This window comes from Odocoileus virginianus, chromosome 2 (assembly GCF_023699985.2).
Source record: "Odocoileus virginianus isolate 20LAN1187 ecotype Illinois chromosome 2, Ovbor_1.2, whole genome shotgun sequence".
In the NCBI taxonomy this organism is placed as follows: domain Eukaryota; kingdom Metazoa; phylum Chordata; class Mammalia; order Artiodactyla; family Cervidae; genus Odocoileus; species Odocoileus virginianus.
This window is the reverse complement of record NC_069675.1, coordinates 59,658,689-59,678,549: the sequence shown is the minus strand read 5'-3', so window position 1 is coordinate 59,678,549 and position 19,861 is coordinate 59,658,689. Positions and strand designations below refer to the sequence as shown.

At 45.6% G+C, this 19,861-nt stretch overlaps 1 long non-coding RNA gene across 1 annotated transcript; it reads left to right on the top strand.

Moving 5' to 3' along the window:
- Window positions 1–658: 658 nt before the first annotated feature.
- LOC139039427 (uncharacterized) lies at window positions 659–19,069 on the top strand. Its single transcript, XR_011492693.1, has 3 exons — window positions 659–973; window positions 11,979–12,179; window positions 16,705–19,069. It is a non-coding gene; the product is annotated as an uncharacterized lncRNA (long non-coding RNA).
- Window positions 19,070–19,861: the final 792 nt, after the last annotated feature.

The window sequence follows — 19,861 nt, the reverse complement described above, 5'->3', positions numbered from 1 at the left end:
GTAGAGCTCCCATCAAAATGTGAAAAAGGATTGTCCTCCTGTTACTAGATGATTTCCCTCAGTGCTTCCTCAGTAGTTAAAGCTGCAGCATTCAGTTAAAGCTTCTTGCGAAGATGACTCCTCCAAATCTGGGGAGAAGGACAGCTTTTCCTTTGTTTAAAGTCTCCTCCACTGCCCACCCTGCCCAGTGGGTACTGGGTGGAAAAGTGTATGTGGTGATGTTCTGAAACAAAGGAGCGCTGGACCTGTCACCAAGGCCATGCAAGTGGGGAGTGTCGGGGGATCCTCTGTGGCTGTGTGCAGAGCTTAGAAAGGGGCCGATTGCTTCTCCAGTCTTTGAGAGAAAGCTGCGTGTTCAAGGTATAATCTCCCCTTGGGGACCAAACCCCTCTGATTTTGTTAACAAATATACTCAGATGCCATTTTTTAAAAATTCTTTTTACACATAGCTCTTTATTAGATGCTATTCTCTTCTCTCCTCCACCCGCATCCCACCCACCCCCAGCTCCCCGGCTCCCCGGCCCTTCTAGAAAATCAGCCTGCATCTGAACACTGGGAGGAGAGGGAGGCAGTGCATCCCCTTCATCCCAGCCTGCCAGAAAGACCCAGGCGCTCATCTGCAAAGACAGCTGCGGCTGAACGGGATGTGTTTCCATCCTCCAGTGTTTCCTGTCTTTCTAGTGACTTCCTATTTCTCTGTGGTTGACAAATCGTTTTAAGATGCTGGAGACTGAGGAAAAACAAAACCAAATCCTGCTGTGATCCTTTCACAGCTGGGCCCTTTCTGTTCCATCTCTGAGTGGCAGGCAAGACTTAGTGTGATCAAAAAGGAGAAGTCGGAAAGAGCATCGCTCTGAAGAGAGGAAGGCAAGGCCAGGGGCTCTGTCTCAAAGCCCAGAGCTCTGAGCCGCCCTGGCACAAGCGTGGGAAAGCCAGACCCGCAGAGAGGAATGGGCAGAGCCCCCAAACCCAGGTAGGTCTGAGGAACCCCGGGAGGGTTACTTTTCCTGGCCTTCCTTTTCCTCTCGTGTAACTTGCGAGGTTTGGAGGAGAATTCCCTCACATCCTTGCACCTCACTTTTCTCGTTTGTAAACAGAAGGGCTCTGCAATAGGCACTTCTGAGATCCTTTGGTTCTGAGGTTGACGTGAGGCAGGAGGGGCCGCGTCTCATGTAGCGGGGCTGTCTAGTAGGGCCCCCAGAGCCGGCTACACTGCTCTTTCCAGACCAGTGGTTCTTAAACTTGAGGTGCATTAGGATCCCCTGGAGGGTTTGCAGAAGCGGGCTGCTGGCCCCACCCCGAGTTGCCTTTCAGCAGGACTGGGGTGGGGCCTGAGAATTTACACTTCTAACAAGTTCCCAGGTGCGCCCCTGCCGCTAGTCTGGGGATCGAGAGTTGAGCATCACGTGGAGCAACGCCCAGGGCGTGGGGGAGCCGCTGAGAAGAAGGTCACATGGGTGAGCAAGGGCCGCCTGGGCAGCAGCCCTCAGGATGCGTGCCTCTCCCTCCCACCTGCAGGGGGCAGCCTGGTTCTGCCTCAGCCTAGAGGAAGCACCGCGTTAAGTTATCTCATGATAAAAGAAATACTCCGGCTTCCTGAAAAATCCTAGGTAGATGTAAACCTACCTCTCGGGTCTGAGGAACACCTGTAGACTGAGTGTTCTCAGCCTGGATGGCTGGGGTTTTACTACTGAAAGAGACCAACTCTGCTAATGCTGGACTCCCGGGTAGGAAGCGTGTTCTTTCTCCTGAAGGCTCCCACTGCTGGCGAAGTGCGGGCTTAGCCTCAGGGCCCCGGAAATGTTCCACGGACGAGCAAATTAAGACCCTGAATATTTGTGCAAGAGCTGATGAAAGAGAAGGGCAGAGGGTGATGGAATGAGTTTTACAAATGGTCGATCTACCGGGGCACTGACCATTGTTTCAGAAAGCAAGAGTATCTTCTGGTGCTAGGTGATTCTCCCCTGTGAAACTGCACAGGCCTTCCCAAACGCTAACGTGTTCAGATGGGCAGAGGGCTGCAGGAGCAAAACTAGCCAGCAGGGGTCGCCTCCACATTTGCTCCTTGGGTGGGGGGCAGTCAGCCTTGTGCAAGGCTTGTTCTTAAAAATTTTAAAGCCCATTATACTGAGAAGCCTAACACTTTTATTTAAAACAAAGTGAGAATAAATAAGCAACACAAGACAAAAAAATCAAAGAAAACCTCCAAGCTGCCTTCTATGTGTGCAGCAGAGACAGCCTACAAAGTCCGAATTGCTCCAATAGAGAACAGCTCTCCCACCCAGGAGCCTGCTCGGCTCCCAGACTTGCCCAGTATGGAAAAGAAAGGCTTTATGGGGACGTGTGAGGAGCAGCAGAGGCTCTCAGATGAGGAGAAGGTGCTTTGGGAGTCAAGACAGAAGACTAGGCTTCTTGGAAAGAATTCCTCTTTCCCCTCCAGGCTTCCCTGGTAGCTCAGACAGTAAAGAATCCACCTTCTATCCCTGGGTCAGAAAGATCCACTGGCACAGGCAATGGTTACCTGCCCCAGTATTCTTGCCTGGGAAATCCCTTGGACAGAGGAGCCTGGCAAGCTACTGTCCACGGGGATGAAAAAATCAGAACTGACTGAGCGACTAAGTATACTTCATCCCTTAGGTTAGGAGGTCAAATTTGGGCAGAGATTCAAGGCAGAGCCTGAGGACGATCTTAACAGTCTGATTATCTACTCTGGTGTACTCAGTTTTCCCTACCTGTGGATTTCTGTCCAAACTCAAGATATTTAGGTGTGAAAGTGGTACACACCAGGCTCACTATCAGTAAAGATAGAGGCCTTTTGGGGGTCTCTAAGGGTGGTCCTAGGCTTGTACTGCCCCATTCCCACACTCTCACAGTTCCTTTAGTGGCCATAGTGGTCATGCCATGGGGCACAATCAGCATGTAAGACCAGCTGTGGATGTGAGACAGAGCAACCCAACGTGGTGCAGCTGTAGGTCAACCCACAATTGACCACTGGAACAACACATGACCCTCCTTAGCAACATTATCTGTCCCCTTCACTGGTAATGGGACACATCATTACATGGCACTTTTCACTAGGCAGTTCCTCATGCTTTTCATCTCCCCTTCTCCAAAATTCTCCTCCTCTGTATTGTCAGTCTTCTTTGGTAGTGTCATCATTCATAAAATCACCTAAACAAAAAACTTTCTAGTTAGTTTTTGCTATTTCTCCACCATCCACATTCTGGCCAAGCCAAGAAATTCTGATTATCCTCTCTCCTCCATAGCCACTAGTTAGGACTCATCTGGATGGCTACTGGCCTCTATTCTCATCCTCAGCACTGATTCTAGATGCTAGATGCTCTAAAAGTCTTATTTGATCACAGAGTTCCCCTGCTTAAAAACCATGCGTAGCTCCCCAAGCCTATAGAATATGTGGCTGCATTCCTTTCCAGAACCAGGAACCAGACAGGGTATAGATAAATGGTGAGTGAATGAAGAGAAACTAACAGATGGGGAAGAGGAATTTGTAAGAGAGTTTTATTGAATTCCTGTCATGAGGGAGACCACCCACTGTAATCCTGTAAGCCCTACTATGCCCTGGAGTTGAATTCCAGTGAGTACAAGGGAGTAAACATTATATTTAAAGTTTTTTCCATTATTCATGCCACAGGAGCCAGGCATGCTTCCCATTTCCTTTTCCACACTACTTATAGATTCCAAAAACACTTTGCACTGCTTCTCTGACATCCACACAAATGAGAAATGAAGTGCTGTATAGACCATCCCCCAGAGCATCTTTCTGTCGTCAGTTGGATGGGTGCACAGTTCTAACCTTCTAGTCCTGCCTGGCCTCTAGCTGGAAAAAATAATGTGGTCTTAGAAGGAGAGAAATATTTCCTCTTTTAACACAGGCCCTTATCATATACCCCCCTTAGAAAATGACCACTTTTTCTGAATACACCCACACAAACACATTGGCTTCTTATAAAAACTGCTGTTATTGTGTTTTTGTCCTTAATATCTGCATTTTGAGGGTGATCGGCTCTTGCTGCTGCACTTGACAGGAGCTGACAAGTAACCACATGTGGGTGTCACGGATGCGGTGACTGGACTGTCCCAGGGATGAGGCCATGAGAAGCTGGTTTGGTGTTTGTACACCCAGGCAACCGTCATGTTTACTTACTGTCTCTGGTCAGCTTCCAAACCAGCAGCACCGCACCCATTAACACTGGGCTCCACGCTGGTTACTGATGGGTTGAACTGCCAGTTGTGAGGAATTATTACTTTTCACTTGAGCAATTGATGGTTTCATTGGAGGAGAAGCTTTACAAACACACATCAGAGTTTCGCTTGACAAAAATCCTGAATACCCAACCAGGTCATGAAACCCAGAGATATGTCCTCCTCCCAGGCAGATCATCTGCTCTTCTGCTTTAGAGGCTGATGTGTGTTGTGCTTATCCACCTGTTTGGATTTGTCGGGATCCAAATTGTGTGTTTGGCATGGATCTAGACCTTAGGAACCCACCGATAAATAAGGTGTGGTTGGCCAAGAGTGATAACTAGGGGAATAGGTAAATGTAATGCAAATTTGTAGGACTAGAAAAGCAGGCAGGAATGAAGTGCTGTGGGGGGCACAGAGGAGGTGGACGGACAAGAGTGGGTGGTGTGTGGAATGGTTGATACTTGAGCTGGGTGTAAAAGGCAAGGAGGAGCCTTTGACAGTTGGGGATACTCACCACTATACTAACGAGGATGGCAAGGAGGAGCCTTTGAAGAACAGCGCATGCTAGTTACTGTGTTTGGTGCTTTACCTGCATGGACTCATATGTGGCACTCACAACAGCCCAGTGAGAAGGGAACTGTTATTATCCCCAGTTTACAGATGAGGACCCTTTAGAAGGAAATGGCAACCCACTCCAGTATTCATGCCCAGAAAACCCCATGGACTGAGGAGCCTGGGGGGCTACAGTCCATGGGGTTGCAAAGAGTTGGACATGACTGAGCGACTTCAGCTCTGCAGAGGTTGAGCTTATGGAGGGTAAGTCACCTGTCTAAGGTCACATACCTAGTAAGTCAAGAACTTGGGATGTGAGATATTGCCAGGTATGTAGTACTCACTCAGTAAACATTATATACTATTATTTTATTATTATCATCATTAAGCACAGGGCTACTGCCTCTATAAAGTCCACCTCCCTGAGACTGTGTTATCATGGCTCCAGCAGTCTATGAAATAAGATGTCTGATTCTTACTCTGGGTCACTAGAAGCATGAATCCTTTTTGGTGGCATTCTTAATGTTCTGAGTTGAAACCTGGAGCCTTGGTAAATTCTGGGGAAGGCAGACTTGGTCTTTGGCTCCCACAGGTCACAGGAGAGCCTCTGTGCCCCTTGTGTGTGCCTCTCCTTTCAGGCTGCTCTTCTATTCTTTCCCCACTTCTGAAAAATCTGTTTCTTGATAAAGGATCAGACCATTCAAGTCAAAATCTTAGAACTTGAAACACGGAATCATTTGGTTTAGCTCCTTGACTTTACAGATGCAAAAACCAAGGCCAACTTAACCAAGATTCTTTTTGTTTCAAGAGATGTAACCCAACTTAAATTATCTCAGGTGAAATGGGGAGATATATTCATTTTCAAGGGAAACTAGCTTCAGGGGTTAAAAACAAATGCCATTGGTTTGTTAGTGCTCTCTTTTTAATCTTAGATCTTTTGTCTTTACTTCAGAATGTGATGTCTTAAATTGTTCTTTGTAGAGTTGGAATTCTTTTTTATGATTAGTAGAGGATATGGCCATGGGAAACCCCAGGCTACATTTCATATTAGTGATTTCAGATGAAACAGAGAACTTCTGTCTCCTTGTTTTAGTACATATAAATCCCAGGGAAAGACTCTGATTGGCCCAGTTTGGGTCACGTGGCTACTTCTTGAACCAATCACTGTGGCTAACTGGATGTGCTATGATCAAAGATGACCTGGGTCTCATGTTATCCCATTGAGGGGTCCAGGAGAGATGGCAGGTATTCTGGAGGGTTGCTCTCACCAGAAGGGCAGTGAGGTTATCAGCCTTCTAAGACCTCAGTGATCATCATGTCTGATGATAATGACCTTTACATAATTCCTTCCCTTTAAGTGTGAGTTTGATCTAGTGATTCACTTCTAATGTATAGAATACAGTGAAGGTGATGGAATAGTCCTTCTAACATTATTGTACCAAAGTCTATGATCCCCCTTTTCCCTTGCTTACTCTGATGAAGCCAACTCCCATATTATAAGCTACCCTATGGAAAGGCTCATGTGGCAAGAAGTTGAGGATCAGCTCTGGCCAATAGACAGCAAGGAACTGAGACTCTCAATCCAATAGCCCACAAGGAGCTGAGTCCTGTCATTAACCACTCACTGAGTGACCTTAGGAGTGGATGCCTCCCCGTATGAGCCTTGAGTGAGGGCAGACCTGACTGACTCCTTGACTATAGCCTGTGAGAGACCCTGAGCTGGATGATCCAGCTAAGCTGTACTTACATTCCTGACCCATAGGAACTGTGATGTCAGCAGTGCACATGACTTTAAGCTGCTAAATTTTGGAGTAACTTGTTATACAACAAAAGAAAGTTAATACAAGAAGGAAGGACATTGCACAGACAGAAAAAACACACAGTTATCTGCTGCAGAACCTACTAGTACCCAAAATACCACTATTGTTCTGATTTCCAAATGTCCTGAGCTTTCCTCATCAGACTTCCTGCCAATTCTGTCTTCCTTGCTGCCTTTAATATCCCTGTCTTCTTCATAACTTTTATTTCTTTCCATTCTCCTTGCTTTTAGGAAAACCAGCAGGAAAGCAAAAGAACAAAGAAGAGACATATGTTGAGAAACTAGCAATAATGAGAGCCTACTATGTGTCAAGCACTTTGCAGCCCACTTTCCATGATTAGTCTCATCGAATCATTTCCCCAAACCCTAGGAGGCTAGTTTTATTAGATCTGTTCCACAGGTAAGAAAATTGAAGCATGGAGGGTTGACAAAACTTTCTCAAGATCACTTATCAGGGAAGTGGCAGTGATGGGACACAAACAAAGCATGTTGGTCCCGCTGCAGCATGCTGCCTGCTGGCATGCAGGTAATTGTTTTCATCCAATAATAGGCCCTTTGTTCATGCTGATGGGGGCATGGGGCTGACTCCAGCATCAGGCCTTCATTCAGAGAAGGCTGACCAGTTTGATTGTACAGTTTTGACAGAATTACTCTGCTCTTTTCTTTCTGTGCCAACAGATAAATTTCTAACCGGAACTACTGCCAGCTAAACAGATCCCTTGGGGAGGGAATCCCTTCATCACTCTCCAAGTCAAATTGCTTCTGTGTTAAACCAAAGCTGAACCTGCCAGGGAAGATGCAGTGCCACCTGCTCTCATGGGTACCTGCAATGGCCCACCTCAGTGGAGGCCAGCCAGGAATTTTGGGGCCCAGAGAGGATGTCCTAAGCTTCCTCACTATGAAGAGGAGCCCTTAGTCTCAGCTTCTGCCACACCTAATGGGACGTGTGATGGAGTGGAGTGTTCTATTTGCAGATATAACTCTGATTCCTTCACCTGGATAGCACTGTAAAGTCTTATCAGCTGAACAAGAGAAGCCAAGAACAGAGACTAGAGACAGAGACAAACAATTTTCCTGAAATGCTGTTTTGGGCCATGTGAGTCATAGCTGAACCACCAAGGGAAGCATTTTTAGAACATCACAGAGGGGATAGTCATAGGCCCAAGCCTTTAAAGGACTGCATTTTTTAGAAGGTCAACTGCTTTTTCCCTGGAGGGGGTCCTTCTAATAAGGGAGTGTAGAAATGGATAATTAATAATTGTGATACTCTGAAAGTGACCTGAAAAAGGAAAAAGCTTACACAGAACCAGCCTCTTATCCAAGATATGTCTCTTCCCCCCCGCTTCGCTCTGATCTAGGGAAGAAGTGATGATTAGCTCAAGTTTCCAGACTCCAGTTCTCACAGTCCTTACCAACCTAAAGTTGCATTTCATTATCAATCTGATTTATAGAGCTGAGAATCACATTTTATCAGGACACCACTACATGAGCAGAAATGTATCACAAATTCCTTTTCCTCCATTTGTATTTTCAATATTATGTATTAATTACCAAAATCTTTTCATCAGGACAAACATATGGTGTATTTGTGCATGTGCCAATATCAAGCACATACCTGGTGTGTACCCGTAGCTTAATTAGAACAAAATTGGGGGAAGGGGTTAGATGTATTGGGTCCTAAGGCAGAATTGCCTCCATATTTCTGAACAAGTCACTCATTCCTGGTTTCTCTCCTTTCTCTAAGGAGTTCTCCCAGACTCCTCTTCCGTCCCCACTGCCCTATTTTTTTCTATCCCTGCTTTGTGGGCTATTCATCACCTCCAATGAGATTCTCCAAGGCCCTCTGTCTGCTGAGACTGTGACCTGCTGAGGCCACATCTTCTCAGTACTGTAGCTGACCCCAGAACGTATGAGATACCTTTTGCTCAGTTCCTGCAACTGAGGGTATTCTTGTCAGGCTCACTCTCTGAGTTGCTAGTAATGAGAACACTGGTTGAGTGCTTAGTATATGCTGGGCTCATGCTAAGCTCTTTATGTGCTTTGTTTTCATTAATCCCCGCAAGAAGCTTGTCCCTCTTGTCATGCTCCTTTACAAATGCGGACAGTGTGGAGCAGAGAGGTTAAATAACATGCACAGGGTTGTCCATTTTGTAGTGGTGCTGGAAGTTGAATGCAGTCAAAGGGCTCTAAAACCTGTATTCTGCACCATGATGCTAGTGACTGATTCTAGATCTTAGCCCATTTCCTGCAGAGTCCTTTGGGTCCTAGTTGTTTGGGTCAGGTACAGCCGCATCATGAGAAAAGACAGGTATTCAATAAATTCTGTTGAAGAATCTTGTGTTGAACATCCACTGAGTGTGAAGCACTGTTAATTTGCAAACCTGGGATGTGAGATTTGGTATGGAGATGAAGCACACTGGTTTTTCATGTAATGATTGGGAAGGAAATCCTTTTGCTGGCAAGAATAGTAGATCTGACCTGAGACAACATTGTGAAGTCCCTGTGTGTCCCACTATCTGGCCCTTCTTGAACCTTTTCTGTTCTTTCTTTGACTTAGCTGGCTCCTCCTTCTCCTCCACTCTGTATCTTCTCTCTGTGCTCTGCACCCAGCGCTGCACTCAGAAATAGGTCACACGCACCCCAGTGCATCTTTGATGTAAGACTTATCTTCGGATTATCCAGGAGTGCCTACTTCGACATTTATTTAGTTACCTGGCTCCAGACATGCCATGACAGGTCATGGTATCTCCAACCTCACCGAGCTTATATTTTGGTAGGTGTAGGCTCACATGAGTTCTTGTAATAGGATAAAATGAAATGAGAACGCTAAAGGGAACTATATAAAGTGAGGCTGGACCCCAAGCTGATTAATACAAGGCATTGTTCTTTTCTGTGGTGATGAAAATATTATAAAACTTGATTGGAACACTGGTTGCATGGGTATGTGCAAGCTCAGTTGCTTCAGCTGTGTCTTACTCCCTGCGACGCTATGGACTGTAGCCTGCCAGGCTCCTCTATCCTTGGGATTCTCCAGGCAAAAATACTGGAGTGGGTTGCCATGCGCTTCTCCAGGGGATCTTCCGGACTCAGGGATCAAAACCATGTCTCTTATGTCCCATGCATTGGCAGGTGGATTCTTTACCACTAGTGCCACCTGGGAAGACCTTGGATGCATAGGGGTTATCTATTCTCAAAGTTCATCAGATTGTGCACTGAAAACCTATACATTTCTTTGTGTGTAAATATTACCTAATTAAAACCTGTTTTTGTTGTTATTGTTGTTGAAGAAATGAGAAAAGAAGTATCAGTAAGCAGACATAGAGTCATTCTCAAATGCCATTTGGTCAGTCATCTGTCATTCATTCACCAAATATTTCTTGAGAAGCTAATATGTATTAGGACTGTTCTAGAATCCATCAAGGAGATCCAACCAGTCCATCCTAAAGGAGATCAGTCCTGGGTGTTCATTGGAAGGACTGATGCTGAAGCTGAAACTCCAATACTTTGGCCACCTCATGCGAAGAGTTGACTTACTGGAAAAGACCCTGATGCTGGGAGGGATTGGGGGCAGGAGGAGAAGGGGACGACAGAAGATGAGATGGCTAGATGGCATCACCGACTCGATGGACATGAGTTTGAGTAAACTCCAGGAGTTGGTGATGGACGGGGAGGCCTGGCGTGCTGTGATTCATGGGGTCACAAAGAGTCGGACATGACTGAGCGACTGAACTGAACTGAACTGAGAATCCATCAATGAAGAGACAAAACTACCTGTCTTCATGGAGCTTACATTCTAGCAAGATCCTTTAGCGGGCAGAGGAGAGAGAGGTTCCCCCTGGTTTCAGCTGGAGCCCCTGGAATTTCTGTTTTCAAATGCCCCAATGATCAATGAAAAAGGGGGATTCATGAACAAGACTCACAAAGCAGAAAACAAAAATTCCTCGCAAGCTTCATAGCCTAGAATTTCTTTTTCAGGTGGGGCCCAGAGGAAGAGACTGCAAATCTTCCAGCCCCAACCCGAGTCTCCCTGTGACTTGGGGGAGGGGAACAACAACCACATCACCGCCCCACCAGACACTCCACAGGCAGAAAAGACAGTGCTTCTGCCAGAGGGTCTGGGCTCCTTCTGGCACATCTGCGAACAGGGCGTGTGCTCTGGCCAAAGCCCCAAACCAGAAGGTGGAAACTCTGAGCACTGGGAGAGGCAAGACGTGTCAGTGCTCTTAGAAACCAAACCTGTGTCCTTAGAAACACCACAGAAGGGCTTGGCAGAGTGACTGGGAGTTGATGGTATTGCAGTGAATCACAGAAACTCCAGGCAAGAAAAGGCCATTTGAGAGGGGAGGCAGGCTGTTTTGAAGTCTCAAAATCTTCATCAAATAAAGGATCCAAAAGGTCTCGATCATACAGCAAAGTATAATAACATCATACATAATGAGGGAAAATGAAGCAATGTCTAGTTATTGTTAATTTAAAATGACCTAAGTGACATATAATATTTTAATTTATAAAGATAGCACAACTTATGCAGTAAATCATATTTTGCAGTTAGGCATTTTTTCAGTAGCAACAATAAGAATTTTACAGGAGTAGAGTTAGGGTTGCAGTTTGTGAGGCTTATCATAACATTGCTCAACTCTCTTTCCAGTTTTTGCTCTTCCTATAATCTGTTTTTTGTTGTTGTTGTTCTTGAGTTGGCCACACTTACATTATCGGCTTTCTCTTCCATTAATTGAAAACATATAAAAGCTTCCAGATGATATGGGAACTTTATTTAGAGGTTGAATAACTGCAAAGAATTCAATTCAGAAAGAGTTTCCTTAAGCCTAAAAATAGGGTAAACTTCAGCAATGTGATGAAAATGACCAAAATGCCCCAATGACCCCAGAAAAAGTGAGCACCCGAGTTCTTCCCAACACAATGGAACCCTTCACCACGTGTGGTCTCATTCACTGGTTTGCCCAGGGCAGCAAACTGACCCACAAGATAAAGAAAAGACACAGTTCAGAGAGATCAACATACTTTTGGAATTTGGAATGCTTATGTATTTTTTGTAGAAGTTGTTAAATTTTTCTGTAAAGGTCCAGAGATTAAATGTTTCAGCCTTTGTGGTCTTTGTGGTCTTCATCAAAATTATTCAACACTGCCATTATCACAGGAATACAGCCAAAGACAAGAAATGAACAAATGGGCATGACTGTGTTCCAATAAAACTTTATTTATAAAAGCAGGCTGTAGGTGGGATCTAACCCACAGGCCGGTTGTTTGCCAGTCCCTGTATTACTGGCTGCATGACAGCAGGCCAGAGACAACTACAAACAGGAGTCAGGGAAGAAGGGCTAAATGATGGAGTCAGGGACTGCGATGCTCACAGCATTTCCTTTTCCTTGTGGACTTGTAGGTGGCCTACATTTTCCCAACCTCTCTCATAGTTAAGCGTGGCCATGTGACTGAACTCTGAATAATGGAATATGAGCAGAAATAAAGTCTTCCATCTTCAGGCCTGGCTCCTTAAAAACGTCCCAGGAGATCTCTGCATTCTCACTTGTCTGCTGGCTGGGTACAGAGGATCCATGGAGAACTCCGTGGCCCTGGAAGGAAGGTATGCCAAGTGGCAAAAGCTGAGAAGTAGAAGAAACCTAGGTTCCCAGATAACGGGTTTAAGCAGAGCTTCCTTGCCAACACCCTTGGGCTTGGACAGGAGGTGGGTGTTATCTTTTTATTTTGCAAATTGCTGAAGTTGGGAGTTTGTTGGTAGAGCAGTCAGGGTTACTGATTATAATATAGAATCCAAGGGTCATGTTGCCTTCAGTCACAGACACCTTCCCCGCTGCCTTCCCTTACCCAAAACCCAGAAATTGGATGCAACATGTACTTTTAAACTTGTGGCAAGGATAGGGTTGAAATCAGCAGAGTTTTTTTTTAGTTTGGGGCTAAAAAAACAGTCAGAGCCTGTGATCCTGCCCTAACTGCAAATTTAAGTCTGTTTTTTTTTAAAGGAGTTTTCAGATGTTTTGTGTAAAATGAGTCTATTTGATTTTCATACCAGCTTTGTGAGCAAGGGTATTAGTTAGAACCCTTTAGTTTTGAGAAGCTGAGACCATTTAAGCTAACTGTGAGCAAAACTGGGGAACTTATGATAAAAGATGAGGGCATTTCCTCAGACCTGAAGATAGAAGGAAAGCTCAGTCTCAGGCCAGGCCAGGGTTTGGCAACTTTCTGGAAAACAGTCAAGACCATCTCTCAGCTCTGCCTTTCCCACGAGCTGCTCTGTTCTTCTATAGCCCAACTTCTCTCAAAGATGGCCAAGCCCAGAGACTGAGGCTTTTCATTTCTTCCTTTCAAAAAATCAATTCAGACTGAGCCTGAACCTCTTGGTACTTATTCTAAAATCCCAGGAGGGACTCAGGATCGACATGTACACACTGCTATATTTAAAATAGATAACCTACAAGGACCTACTGTATAGCACAGGGAACTGGGCTCAATATTCTGTAACAATCTAATTAGGAGAAGAATTTAAAAAAGAATAGATCCATGTATATGTATAACTGAATCCCTTTGTGGTACATCTGAAGCTACCACGTTACTAATCAACTCTATTCCAAATAAAATAAAATGTTTGAGAAAATAAAATGTTTTTAAAAATAAAATATAATCCCAGGACAGGAAGTCTGATTAGACCTATGTGAGGGTGGTGTCCACTCCTGGTTCAACCTGCTGTGGCCACAGGTTGGGCCATCCTGGGGCACCTCCCCATGCAGGTAGACAGGACAGATATGTTTTCCTTCTTTTAATCCAATTAGACCTACAGGCAGGGCAAACATTCCCACAAGAAAAGTGTGGCACCGACATTACTGACTTTGTGAGAGCCATCTAGATGCCTCAGCAAGGCTGGTGTCACAGCCATCCTTGCTGTTTATCCCATTGCCCCATCTCTCACCACAGGTATCCAGCTTCCCACACAAATTAGTCTTCAGATACTTACCAAAAATGCAGCCTTCTCCAAAGGCAGCTCTGGATTTCCCTACTGCACTTCCAAAGCTTATGCTTGCTTTGCCATGACAAGCAGGAGTAAGATTTGGGAGAAATAGGAGGGCCATGGATTTCCGCAAAGCAGGTTGGTTTGTAAAGTGAAAGTGAAAGTCAAAATCACTTAGTCATGTCTGACTCTTTGTGACCCCATGGACTGTATAGTCCATGAAATTCTCCAGGCCAGAATACTGGAGTGGGTAGCCGTTCCCTTCTCCAGAGGATCTTCCCAACCTAGGATCGAACCCAGCTCTCTCGCATTGCAGGCAGATTCTTTACCAGCTGAGCCACTAAGGGAAACCCAAGAATACTGGAATGGGTAGCCTATCCCTTCTTTAGCAGATCTTCCTGGAATTGAACCAGGGTCTCCTGCATTGCAGGCAGATTCTTTACTAGCTGAGCTACCAGGGAATCATTTGGAGAGCTTCTGGTATAAATCACCCCTAGACTCTAGGCTGAAAATTACCTAAGCAGTATGATTACTACTATTGTTGTTGTTCAGTCACTAAGTCATGTCCAACTCTGCGATTACATTCATCACAGCATGCCAGGCTTCCCTGTCCTTCACTATCTCCCGGAATTTGCTCAAACTCATCCATTGAGTCAGTGATGCCATCCAACCATCTCATCCTCTGTCGTCCCCTTCTCTTCTTGCCCTCAATCTTTCCCAGCATCAGGGTCTTTTCCAATGAGTCGGCTCTTCACATCAGGTGGCCAAAGTATTGCAGCTTCAAGCTTCAGCACCAATCCTGCCAGTGAATATTTAGGGTTGGTTTCCTTTAGGACTGACTGGTTTGATCTCCTTGCTGTCCAAGTGACTCTCAAGAGTCTTCTACAGTACTAAATAATACAATTAATTAAAAAAAATTGTACAGGTAGCAATAGATCAGGAAGTTCTGGTGTACAGAAATCTTCTCTCAGTACTGGACTAGCATAGCTCTTGATACCTCGTAGTTACTCAATACATGTTTGTTGAAAGACTAAATGAATGTGTGTTTCCTGCAGAAAAATCAGAATGTATTGAACAGCAAAAGGAAGACAATAAAATTTACACATAATCCTATATTACCCCTTGAAATGTGTCCCTCATGCATTTTTACAAAAATAAGATTTTATTGTACCTACTGTCTTGTTTGTTTCCTTCCTTCCTCTCCCTCTCACTACTGTTTTTTCTTCCTTTCTTTCACTTTACAGTATTTTAGTAGTAACAGTCTAGGTAGGATTCATCTTATGATCACACTTATTTATTGAAGCTATTCTCCATTTAGGTTGTTTCCAGCTTTTCCCCTGTTCTAAATAGGCTGTAATGAATTCCCTGGCATCTCAGTCTTTAGGCATATCTTAGACTGTTTCCTTGGGTAAGTTCCTAGAAGTGGAATTCCCAACTGCACTTTCGATGGGAATTTCGAATGGCAGATGCACTTGTGATGCTTTTTGCTGAATGACTTGCCAACAAAGCTCTTCCAAGCATACTTCTCCCAGCACTGTTTGAGAGCGTCTGTTTCCAAAGGCCTGAATTTTAAAAAGTGTTCTCTTCTGCTTTATAAAATGCCTTTAGGAAGCCTGTCTCTTTTTCCTGTCCAGGTCAGACTCCTGACAGGAAAGGCTGGCCTGGGCATCTTGGTACTTCAGGAGGCTGTGTGCTGGGAGGTCCGTGGGAAGCCTGTTAGGAGGGCTTTAATCTGGAACAGCCTCTTGGCCCATCAGCTGCCCTTTGCACTTCAGAAAAGGAACAGAAAATAGGAAGTCTCAGCGTTCACACCCTCTGAAGCGTGCAAACTGTTGTTTGACAAGCAGAGAGATTTCTTTTTACAGTGTTTTCAGCAGAAATCGAACCCTTTGGAGGCCAGAGGCCACAGGATATGATGATTACAGGAACATGACATTGACCAAGTGAGTGTAGCCCAAGTCCAAGGACCACACAAGGCTGTCACTTGGCTCCTTCCCACCTGGGAATAGAGGTGAGCCCAAGTCTTGATTGGGCCAAGCCCTAGATGGCCAGGCTCATCACCAATGACCTGAGAGCCACATTATATTATTGGTCGTTATTGGAAGTGTGCTTAGACGTTCAGTCATGTCCAACTCTTTGTGACCCCTTGGACTATAGCCCACCAGGCTCCTCTGTCTATAGGGATTCTCTAGGCAAGAATACCGGAGTGGGTTGCCATGCCCTCCTCTAGGGGATCTTCCTAATCTAGGGATCGAACCCAGGTCTCCTGCATTGCAGGCGAATTCTTTACTGTCTGAGCCACCAGGGGAGCCCATTATTGGAAGGAGATTTATTAAAAGCTCATCATTTGGGGCATGTAGTGGTGAAGAGAAGTGCAGAAAGAGCGTGTGCCTGCTCTCTGTTCTCCTTATCCCGAGTGATGCTCCAGATGTTGCAGGCTTGACTCTGCAGTGCAGCCTTAGTTCAGCCTCCTGCCCACCAAGGGGTCAAACACACACTGTCCCTCCCCAACGTGGACTGCTCAGTGTCCCGCTTCAGGGTATGGAGTGGCTCCAATAGTTAGGGGAACTTGAGGCCCAGCATCCCCATCCTTCTCACTGTCCCCACCCATTCCTCTCAGGGTCTATATCCTCATCTGCCAGACTAACATGGAGGGTTCTTAGGGGCCCTTGCCCTTCCTCATTTTATAGGGATGAACAGCCCTCCACAAGGGGGAGAGTCCCATGGGCAAGCTCATCCCTGAGAGCCGGTGACTGATAGGAATGTGCGTGGCAGGCACACCTGGCAGAGTTGGCCTTTGGCACTTGTCTTTGGATAATTATGTCATTCTTAGGTACCATTGGGCTTTCCTGTTGGCTCAGATGGTAAAGAATCTGCCTGCAATGCAAGAGACACGGATTTGATCCCTGGGTCAGGAAGATCCCCTGGAGAAGGGAATGGCTACTGACTCCAGTATTCTTGCCTGGAGAAGCCCATGGATGGAGGAGCCTGGTGGGCTACAGTCCATGGGGTCGCAAAGAGTCGGACATGACTAACACTTTCACTGTCACTTTAGGTACCAAGGTGGCCGTGGTTTTAGTCGCTAAGTCGTGTCTGATTCTTGCGACCCCATGATGATCAGTTTACCCCTGTTCTCTTTCAACAGACTCTCTGCTGGAAGCATCTCCGTGGACCTGAGCTGAAGGCCATGCTTCCGGCAGACTACTGTATCTGCATGCAGCGTCCCAAATTCACTTGAGAGGGCTTCATCTCAGTCCTTCTCTTTTTGGGCCTCCAACTACATTGAATAGGCCCTCCTCTGTTTCCGCATCTTTTTTCCCTTACCCTTGAAGCAAAATTCAATTTCTTGGAGAGTTGCCTTCATTACTCACTAAGCTGGGATAATCCCTGGAAAACACGGGAAGTACGCGGAGTACCCGGCTCCCTGCCTTTCAGTGCCACTCAAGCAGCCTCGGAAACTCCCATCTCACCTCCACTTCTAACGCTGCCTCCTCCTGCTCCTGGCTTTTCTCCTGCCATACGTCCTAGCCTAGGAGGCAGGTCTATGGCAAACTGTGATTTTAAGCATTTGACTTCATCTCCCTGGAACTTAGTTCTAAAAAATGACAATATCAGATCACTGAATGATCTATGCCTCCTGTCAGTTCCCCCTCTCACCTTTGACCTAACCTTCCAGGTCCCACTCCTACAGGATCAATATGCTGTCTTCCAGACATTTTCTTTGAATTCTTCCCAAGTGTCTTCTAGAGGCGGTGCCGCACCTCCAGAGTATAACTCTCCTGCGGCGAACAGCACACCCTGGATTGGGGGTGAGTGGTGCTCTGGAGCCTGATTTTGTGGTGGCCACCACTCACTGCAAGCAAGCAGCCACCCAGAACTTGCTTGTCTCAGTGATTTTCTCCTGGCCCAGACACTCTGCTTATACAAATTCATGCAGAAGCAGGAATTTTCCCTCTGTTAAGTCATGGGTGAGATGAAGTGGACTTTGAGCCTATTGCACTGTGAACACAAACTAACTTTAAATTTCATTGTGGTGTCTCACATACAGAGGTGTTCATCAAAACCTGTGTAGGGTACTCCATCTGACCCTGCTGACCTAAAAAGTGTCTGATGTTTTTCTTTGCTTAACCAGGGAGTTACTTTTTTGGAAAAGAGAAAGTCTTGCCCTTTTCTCCGCTAGCGCCCTGAGTGGGCTGTCACAGGTTCTAGATTGGATTCAAGAAAGAAGTGTGTGCTCTTTGGGTGAAAGATGAAAGCCTTTCAGAACTGAAGGCAGTTAGAAAGCAGGCAGATGCAAACGCAGTCTCATAATCTCACCTCTGCAAATGGCTGAAAATCTACCCACAAAGGAGGGTGTGACAACCTGGCTGAGTAATCAAAGCAGGAGTCTGCTCAGTAAGGAAAATCTTAAACAAACTAACAAACACCCCCACCTCCAAACCCCTTAACAAACAAAAACCAAAATAAACCTGGAAAACCCAAACAACAACAGTAACTACAAGATTGGATGACTGCTAAGGCTCTTAGGACGCCCCAGAATCACCGCTGAGCAAGCTCATTAAGTCCTAAGTGGTCGTTTTCCATCTGCCTGTAGCTGTTGGAGGCACTCCGGTGGCTCATTGGGATAAGGATGCTCTGTCATTGCTGTTTCACCAGCCGCTAATCAATCCCTGTGACCCAGCGCCGGGAGGAGGGTCAGGCACAGGAACCTCCCCTGAAGACTCAGCCGAGAAGTTAACCAGAGTCCCAGCTCCCCCTCAAGGATGGCCTGGGGGAGCTGAGATGGAACACCGCTGTCTCGGGCCACTCGTCACCCTTCCTGAACTGGTGATCACTGAGTCTCCTCTGAGAGCCCTGCCCAGGATCCCGACAAGCAGTGAGGAGCAAAGTCACACTGTGGACAGCACTTAAGCACTCTGGATTTGTTTTTCTCATTGGCAATGTGAGAACCTCGCCAACTCTACCACTCAGGAGGTGCCAGAACTGCTAAGCTGAGGTCCAGAATATAAAGGATCAGGTGAGGGAGTCGTTACCCTAACAGCCACCACTTATCAAGCTCTTACTACACACCAGGCGCTATGCTCGGTGCCTTATGGACCTCCTTTTGCTTAAGCCTTACATTTGTCTTGCAAAGAAGAGTCGTGCAAGCCGCTATTACAGAAGAGAAAAGTGAGGAATGATTAAAAAAAAGAGTTCAGACTTGTCAAGACTTACACAAAGAGATCATGGAGCTGGTAAGCAGCAGGATTTGAATGCCAATCTCTTTCCTAATGCTTTTTCCCTTTGCACGGTACCTCTGAGTGGAGAGAAGCTGGTCCGCTAAAAAAACTGTTGCCAAATACAAAGAAGGCACACTTTATGGAGGACCAGTCGAACCTTCAGATGACTGCAGCACTGGAAGATAGTGTAACTGTCACATCATGAGAGACCCTGAGTTAGAATTACCCAGCAAAGCTGTTCCTAGATTCCTGTGTGAGATAATAAATGATCATTGTTGCTGTAAGCTTGTACATTTTGGGATAATTTGTTGCCCAGCAATAGATAATCAATACTGCATTTGTTGACAATTCATTCATCTGACAGACATCCATTTATTATTTATTGTGACACGCCCCATGCCACATGCTTAGGGTGTGGTAGTGAACATGGTCAGTATAGTACTTGCCCTGACGGAAATAATCATTTAGCAGGAGAGATAAACATTAAGCAAGCAGACAAACAGGTCAAAGAACATTGAGAGAGAGGAGGCACTTTCTTTAAAATTAAGTTGTTGGGAAAGTTGAAGAGGAGATATTAAACCTGAGGAAGCTAGAACCAGAAAGTTCTGGCATTTTCCTCTTAATGGCCTCATTTTTGGCTGCCTTGAGTTCTTCTGGAAATGACACAGGGTATTAAAGAAACTAGAAATCAAAATGATGGAGAATTCTTATTTTTCATAGGGAATGAATCTCCCCTATGAAGAAAGTGACCTTTTGCTAAAATGCCCCCTGGGAAAGCTGGTACAGGTCAAATAGCTCTGCATTAGGAAAGGAATTAGGGAGATTTAAGAAGCAACCAAGGAGAGGATTGGAGAAGGCTAGAAGCTAAAGAGGGACTTGGGGAGAAAAAAAATCTAGTGAGGATTTTTATCCTTTTGTTTCCCATGTAAAGAGTGGTAAAATGCTCTTTCTCCCACTGGCCATTCTTGGCCAGTATAATCTCTTGTCTTTGAGGATGTGACAAGAAGGACAGAGGAGAACATGCCTGCTTTCAAGAATGTCTTCAGGTGAACCCCAGACTGTTCACGTGAGACCAGCCACTTA